The sequence below is a fragment of the Chenopodium album genome, chromosome 3, assembly GCF_948465745.1.
Source record: "Chenopodium album chromosome 3, dcCheAlbu1.1, whole genome shotgun sequence".
In the NCBI taxonomy this organism is placed as follows: Eukaryota; Viridiplantae; Streptophyta; class Magnoliopsida; order Caryophyllales; family Amaranthaceae; genus Chenopodium; species Chenopodium album.
This window is the reverse complement of record NC_137836.1, coordinates 75,765,918-75,774,579: the sequence shown is the minus strand read 5'-3', so window position 1 is coordinate 75,774,579 and position 8,662 is coordinate 75,765,918. Positions and strand designations below refer to the sequence as shown.

At 32.3% G+C, this 8,662-nt stretch overlaps 1 pseudogene; it reads left to right on the top strand.

Annotated features, from left to right (window-relative positions):
• The first annotated feature begins 977 nt into the window (after positions 1-977).
• Positions 978-2,363, top strand: LOC145625398 (alkane hydroxylase MAH1 pseudogene; annotated as a pseudogene).
• Positions 2,364-8,662: the final 6,299 nt, after the last annotated feature.

Below are 8,662 nucleotides of genomic sequence, written 5' to 3'. Positions count from 1 at the left end.
TATATTTTTTGAATGGAACCTTTTTTGTCATGCGGCCTAGACTTGTATTTAAGATAATATGAAAAAAATGTAACTCTATCAAATTTCTAAAGTGTCATGGTAGATGTTTCAATTCAGGTAATTCGGTCGAGTTCGGTGGTTTTAAATTAGGTTTATTTCAAAGTTAAATCATGCTAAACAACTTTGTCTGTATGAGTCAAAATTCAATTGAATTATTTTCAAGTCAGATTGAATTGGTTGGGTTAGTTTTAATTTGACACTTCTACATTATACAAACCAATTTTTATTTTATTATTTTTTTTTGGACAAAAACCAATATATATTTTAAAAGGGTAGACAAGGGAATAGCATATACTCCATCCGTTTTGGTGTGCGCAGAGTTTTAGGTGAAAAAAAAAAAAAAAAAAAAAAAAACGTTTTAGTAGGGTATGATTAGAAATAAAAACATTTGAAAAGTAAATGAGTCAAGTATAAATGGGAACCCTTATGTATATTTTGAGAGATAGAACTAATATATAATGTGAGTGAAATTTCTAAATTTGGAAATGAGGAACTAAAAAACGATGGTGTTTGAAAGTAAGGCACTAAATTTGGAAAAGTAAGGCACAAACTTCTCTATATTTTTTTAAGGAAGTTATAACCGCTTAAGCTATACTTCACTCTTTCGTCAAAAAAAAAAAAAAAAAAAAAAAAAAACTATTCTTCACTCTCACAAACTTCTCTATATAAAGAACTCTTTCACATAAAGGCGAACTATAATAAGCCCATTTACACTCTCCCCCCAAACCTTTCAAAGAACTATAATTTCTTAGCAAACAATGACATACTTCTTTGTCATTACTTTTCTCATTTCCCTAATTATTTTTTGCTGCTTTTTTCGCAACAAAAATGGTATCCCAACTAATTGGCCTCTTGTTGGGATGCTTCCTACACTCTTCCTAAATTTTCACAGAATCAATGAATTTTTCATTGAAATTATGGAGAAATCATCAGAGCTAACGTTTGTATTTAAGGGCCCTTGGTTCAGCAACATGAACTTTATATTTACCGTTGATCCTTCCAACTTTCACCATGTGCTTAGCAAGAGCTTCGGAAATTATGTCAAAGGTCCTAAATTTAACGACATTTTTGAATATCTTGGAGATGGAATCTTTAACTCGGATTCTAGTTTGTGGCGATATCATCGAAGATTGGCTCATTCTTTCTTCGGCCATCCCAAATTCAATTCAATTTTTATGAAGAAAATTTGGGAAGAGATGGAAAGTAGACTCATCCCATTGCTCGATAATGTCTCTAAGCATGGTGTTGAAATCGACTTGTATGATACGTTTAAAAGGTTTACTTTTGATAATGTATGTAACATTCTCTTGGACTATGACCCTAAATTTCTCTCACTCGATTTGTCACCTATTCCACTCTTCCAAGCCGTGAATGATGTAGAAGAGGTGATTTTTCGGCGTCATGCTATGCCAACATCTATGTGGAAATTTATGAGATGGTTGGGTGTAGGAGAAGAGAAATACCAAAAAAATTGCCAAATGATTTACGATTTCACTAAAAAGATCATAGCTATGAAGAGAGAAGAAAGGAAACTCGGTAATCCTAAAGAAGAAAGTGAGGTAATATTCGACGACTTATTGAAAATTTATATGAATGAGGTAGAAAATCACACAACTCCAATAAATAGTAGTAACGGTGATGAGTTTTTAAAGGATGCGTTTTTAAATTTTTTCATAGCAGGAGGCGATACAACTAGTGTTGCTTTATCTTGGTTATTTTTTCTACTTACCAAGAACCCCCACGTTATCACTAAGATTAGGGAGGAATTAAATGTTATGATGGTAGACAGAGACAAAGATAATGATAATAATAATAATAATAACGACGGTTTTTTAAAAAAGTTTATTAAGCACAAAAATGATCTAGTATATCTTCATGGTGCAATATGTGAAACATTAAGATTATATCCTTCAGTTCCATTCAACCACAAGAATTCAATTGAATCGGATATACTTCCAAGTGGTCATCAAGTGAAACCGAATATGCAAATCATCTTCAACATGTATGCACAAGGAAGGTTGAAATCAATTTGGGGAGATGATTGTAACGAGTTTAAGCCGGAGAGATGGATAACGGAACGAGGAAACATTAAGTTCGAGCCATCGTACAAGTTTTCTGTTTTCGGGGCAGGGCCGAGGATTTGTCAAGGAAAGGACATGGCTTTAACCCAAATAAAGATTGTTGCAGCTGCCATAATTCAAAGGTATGATATAGAAGTTGTCCAAGGACACCAAATTGTTCCTGATGTCTCCCTTAAACTTCAAATGAAACATGGTTTTAAGGTTAAAATTGTTCGTTGTTGATAGTAATAAAGTGCGTGAATATTGAAGATAATGAGTACGATTATCGTAGTAAATTTGATGTATTGTTGTTTTGTATTGTGAATTTGCATTGTTTCTATAATTATAATGAGTACGAGTTTTATTTTTGTTTTGAAATAAATGTGTTACTTAAATTATAATATAAAATTTTAAGTGTAGCAGATAATTTTTATCCAATTAAAATTTATTTATAATGTACATCATGTTAACATCTTAATGAAACGGTGATTGTACGACTGTAGAAGAATGAACTTTCTTAATGTCAAGTAACTTCCAACACTACAATATATAATATGAGCTTGTTCGGTAGTTGGCTTCTTCTATGCTATTGGCTTTTAATGTGGTCAAACATTCTATATATATTTGATTAATTGGTTTTTTTGTTGGCTAAAAAGCTAGCCATTATACTAAATTAGCTAGCCATTAAACATGGTTTTTTGTGATTGTTGGCTTTTATACTTGCGCTTACATTTTAATACTAACAATAAGCTTTACCAAACATTTTTAGTTAAAAGCTGACGACAAACAAACAACCAACATACATAAAAAAGCCAACATAAACACTTGATCAAACCAATCAAGAGAAACCGCCAGCATCCAACAACTAACAGTCAATTACTAAATTAAACAAGCCATATCTACTACTGGTTTTTTGTATTTTGTAATTGTTTCTTAGATCTAATTCATTTGTATTCTTAATATAATATGTTTGAGTAGTTTTCTTGTATGATTTGCAAAAACCACTATCAATCATTCAATTGTATGTCTAACTGCAAAATGTGAAGAAATAAAATATATACGTAGTATCTATGATTATAAGGAATAATCAATCAATCAATCAATTAACCTATACTAAAAGCGAATCTAAAATGACATTTGTCACAATGTCATTAAAAATTTTCCCGCCCAATTTTACTTTCTATTTTTATGCAGATTATATATTGAAAGAAATCATTTTGTAATAAGTTAAAATATCTTTCTTCCAATTAAAATTCTTAACAATAATAATTCTCCATATAAACCTAACTGATATATTTTTACATATATGTAGTCTTTTATATTAGGTATTATTTTTATAAAAATAATGAGGTGAGTATTATTAAACAATATTGCTATACATTATTTTAGTTTTCGATAATACTATTAACTTTTTTTCATCCAATTTTTTACTTTTGCAATAATGTTTAATTCAATTAAAAATAAAATCATTTTGTTAAGACATATATAATACACACTTTATTTTCTACTCTTAAAAGTTGTATTAATAATAACGCAGAACGTGCAGGTACTATATAACCTTAGATTTTTTTTAAAATAAAAATAAAAATAAATAAAGCCTCTTTTTTTCTAAGTGTCACTAGCTAATATAAGACATTGATATAGTTAGGTATAAAAGTTAAAGTTATATTTATTTTTAAATTAATATTATGAGTATAATTTATTTTATAAAAATATACAATAACCTTTTTCTAAAAGTTAATAACAACCGTGCATTGCACGGGACTTAAACTAGTATGGAATATATTCAAAAAATAATACTTGTATATGGCATTATAATAATCATAATATCAAGAGATAGGGTCTAGGGTGCCCGGTGAGGAGGGAGTTCCTCAAAAGTTGCCAATTTCTTGAAAGTTTACAAATATAAATAAGAGGGTATAGTAGGGTTTTTTTTTTTTTTTTAAATGCGGCTTCCTTAGTTTTTTTTTTTTTTTTTTTTTTTTTTTTTTTTTTTTTTTTTGATTAAAGAGTCACAAGGGCGGGGTGAGAATCGATCCCAGGACCTCTTAGAATTGGGTGGGAAGCTCTAACCACTTAAGCTATCCCTCACTCTCAAATGTGGTTACTTTGTCTTATAAAGTAAATTGTTTTCCATTATTAAGGGTACAATTTTTCACCATTGGAAAACTTGTTTTCACCTTTTTTACAAACCAAATAAAGGAAAATGGGAAAAAAAAATAGATATATACATTTTTTAGGAAAACATTTTACATCAAACCAAACGTGCCTAAGAATGGAAAAAAAAAATTGAAATCTATAATATTATTAAAACTCAATGGGACAGCATGGTACCGCCATATCATATCATGTGTCACCCTTCCCTCAATATGACTAGGCGACACATGAGTGTGATGTGGAATCCTATGTGTCATCCTCATTATGAATTGGCTCTACATACCGACATGTGTACGATTAATAACTCTTATTGTTGCTCCAAAAAAAATTAATAACTTTAATTGTGTAGTTATTTTCTAAATAATTTTTGATCTTTAGCATTTCCTCATTATGGATTCCAATAAACAAGAAAACCTACATTTAAAATGCCTTTAAAACATCCATTAATTATATTCCATGTGTTATTAAGGATAGAACCATGATATTACATGATCATCCATGATATTCATTAGCTATATCTAGTACAATGGTTAAGTGTACAATAAATTATTGTTCTCGTTTGTGTTTAGATTTTGTAATTGGTGACTTTTATCCTTCCCTTAAACTAATTGAAACCATTATTTCTATACCTTTCATATTTAATTAATTATAACCGATGACTTTCTTTTCTTTTATTAATCTCTTTTGTATTAACCGAGACATTTAAAGATATAATAGTTTTACACTGTTTTATTAAAATGTGGCCTGGAAATGTATTATACGGAGTATTGAACAATAGTCGTTCATCCAATATTCAAATAATTGATTATTGTGCGTTAAATTGTTCCGAATTCAAATTTTAAATGTTATTAAGAAGTATTGTACGAACATAAATTTATTATGAATGATAAAAACCTAACATCTATTTAAGTTTGCATCACTATATCCACAATCAGTCAATCATCCAAAATAACCGGGGTATCATCCGAGTCACAAACTGGTTAAGTTTTTTTTTTTCACAAATGAAGTAAAACACATACCTTGTACATTTAATTTAAAAAAAAAAAAAAATCTTCTTAATGGAATTCTTTCCTCCTTTGGATAAAAAAATAAAATAAAAAGCAAAATATTATAAAATAAGGGGAAAAGGGAGAAGATTAGAAAGAGATGTAGATGGTAATTGTATTGTCTATCCTTTGATTTGTCCATGCTATATATATATACATAATGTAAGTATGTAACCTTCATGGAAATTAAGATTCCATTTAAGCGGGGGTTACAATAGAGGTAATTACATATGGGGGTTACAATGGGTGGTATAATACTAGGGAGTTACAAATGATAATGAACAACCACATAGAATATATTTTGTAACACTCCCCCTTGGATGGGCATTATCTTAAATATATTTAATGCGCATATATGCTGCCTCATTAAAAACCTTTCCAGGAAAAACCCAAAGGGAAAAAAAAAACCAAGGATAAGGGAAAAAGAGTGCAGCGCGCAATTACTCCCCCTCATTATTATATCACTGAAGATCTTTGAGACGACGCAATCCAATACGATAAACTAACTTTTTAAAGGTTGCGGTTGGAAGAGCCTTAGTGAATAGGTCTTCTAAATTCTCACTTGAACGAATCTGCAAAACATTTATATCTCCATTCTTCCAAAGATCATGAGTGAAGAAAAATTTGGGTAAGATGTGCTTTGTTCTGTCACCTTTGATGTATCCTTCCTTAAGTTGAGCAATACAAGCTGCATTATCCTCGTATAAAGTTGTCGGTGCCTCTTTCCCAGATGATAAACCACAAACTTCACTACTAAAAATCGGCCAAATTGCGACCGTCAGAGACGGTCGCAGATTATAGTAAAAACGGTCGTAAGGTGGTGGTCGTTATTCACGTGGTCGCAGAAAATTATTTTTGCGACCGTTTTTATTATTTTCAACGACTGGTTAGAAAACGGTCGCAAAAATTAAAAATTGCGACAGGTTATGTCAGAGGTCGCAATTTTTGGAATTAGCGACCGCCATAAGCCGTCGCTAAAATTTAAAAAAAAAATAAAAAAAAAAGAAAAAACGCACTACTGATTTTCGCATTCAGCCTCACCAACCACCTAAACCACCACCACTACCAACCCAAACCCCACCTTTACCCACCACTTCTGCCCACCCTAACCACGAAAACCCACCGCCACTAACCTGAAACCACCAAACCCACCACCACCGCCAACCCAAACCACCTTTACCCACCACAACTCCTCACCCTAACCAATAAATCAACTACCGCTCTTCTGAAACCACCTCAACCCAACGCCGCTCACCTAAATCCATCTCAACCCAATGCCGCTCAGTCGAAACCACCTCAACACCACTCACCCGAAACCACCTCAACCCAACGCCGCCCATAAAAATTATAAAAAATTATGAAAATTACCCACAAAATCAGAAATAAAATTATACAAATTACAGATATTTACCCAAAAATCAGAAATAAAACAATAATATAGATCTTGCAAAAATTATAAACTAAAATTACAATAAACAACACAAATCAGAAATAAAACAATAATATAGATCTTTCAAAATTAAAAACTAAAATTTCAACAAAACAATTATACAAAATCAGAAATAAGAAACAATAAATCTAGATCAACAATATAACCTAAATTAATTATCAGATCTAGAAAACCTTGACTTCTATTAGGCTCGTTCTTGTGACGGTGGAGGTCTTGTTACAGTGTGTGGTCGTGACAGTGGCAAGCCACGTGGAGGAGAGGGAAATCACCGGCGAAGCTTCCGATTTGAGCCAAATCTTGAATGAACAGCGATTTCCGGCTTCTTATTCTTCAATTCTTAAGTGCTTTGCTTCATTTTCGAAATTGAAAGAGGAGAATTAGGAGGTGAGAGTGAAAGAAGAGGGGCGTGAGAAGGATAGAGTGGAGAAAAGGAAAATGGAGGGTGAAAGAGGAGGGTCGGCTGAGAGAAGAGAGAGAGAGAGAGAGAGAGAGAAAGGGGAGGGGGGGCGGCTGTTAACCTAAAAAAAAATATTAGGGTTAGTTTGGGTTGGGAAGCTTAAGCCCTTATATACCCTATTTTAAAAATTAATAAATAAACAATTACAACCGCTAAAACGGTCGCAAATTGTTATAATCTGCGACCGCCTTATAAACGGTCGCAAATATTTTAATCTGCGACCGCCTTAAGAACGGTCGCAAATGGTCGCAAATTGCGACCGTTTCTATAACGGTCGTAATGTTCGCAAATTGCGATCGTTTTGGCGGTCGTAATAGAATTGTTTTTATTTAGAATTATTTTTAACATGTATATTATTTTAAAGAATTTTTTAAATACCTTTGCTACTATTAAATAGCCTAAAAACGATCGCAAATCTGCGACCGCCTTAAAAACGGTCGCAAATATTATAATTTGCGACCGTTTTAATGACGGTCGTAAAAAAACGGCCGCAATTTGACCGAATTTTAGTAGTGCTTCTTTTATATGTTGAACTACCGACCTTAACCAAACACATTCACGACTAGCCTCGTGAATTGCTAAAATCTCAGAATGATTGGAAGACGTAGCTGCAATGGTTTGTTTCATAGAACGCCAAGAAATGGCAGTACCACCATATGTGAACACATATCCAGTTTGTGATCGACCATTATGAGGATCAGATAAATAACCTGCATCTGCAAAACCAATCAAATTTTCTTTGGACAACTTTGGGAAAAATAAACCCATATCCTTCGTACCTTGAAGATAACGAAGTAAATGTTTAATCCCATTCCAATGCCTCCGGGTTGGACATGAATTAAACCTTGCTAATAAATTAACTAAAAATGATATGTCGGGTCGTGTATGACTTGCAAGGTACATTAGTGCTCCAATTGCACTAAGATATGGTACTTTAGGACCCAGAATTTCTTCATCATTTTCCCGAGGTCGGAATGGATCTTTCTCTACTTCAAGTGATCTTACAACCATAGGACTGCTCAATGGATGTGCTGCATCCATAGAAAATCTTTTAAGAACCTTTTCTATGTATGTTGATTGATGCACAAGGATTTCATTCTCTAGGTGCTCTATTTGTAACCCTAAGAAAAATTTTGTCTTTCCAAGATCTTTCATTTTGAATTCTTTCTTTAAATAACTGACAGTCACTGAAATCTCTTCAGGAGTTCCAATGATATTCAAATCATCAACATACACTGCAATTATAACAAATCCCGATCCAAATTTCTTTACAAAAATACATGGGCAGATAGGATCATTCTTATAACCTTCCTTTGACAAATACTCACTTAGACGGTTATACCACATACGCCCAGATTGTTTCAATCCATAAAGAGATTTGTTCAATTTAATACAGAAATGTTCTCGAGAACTAGATTTTGCTGCTTCTGGC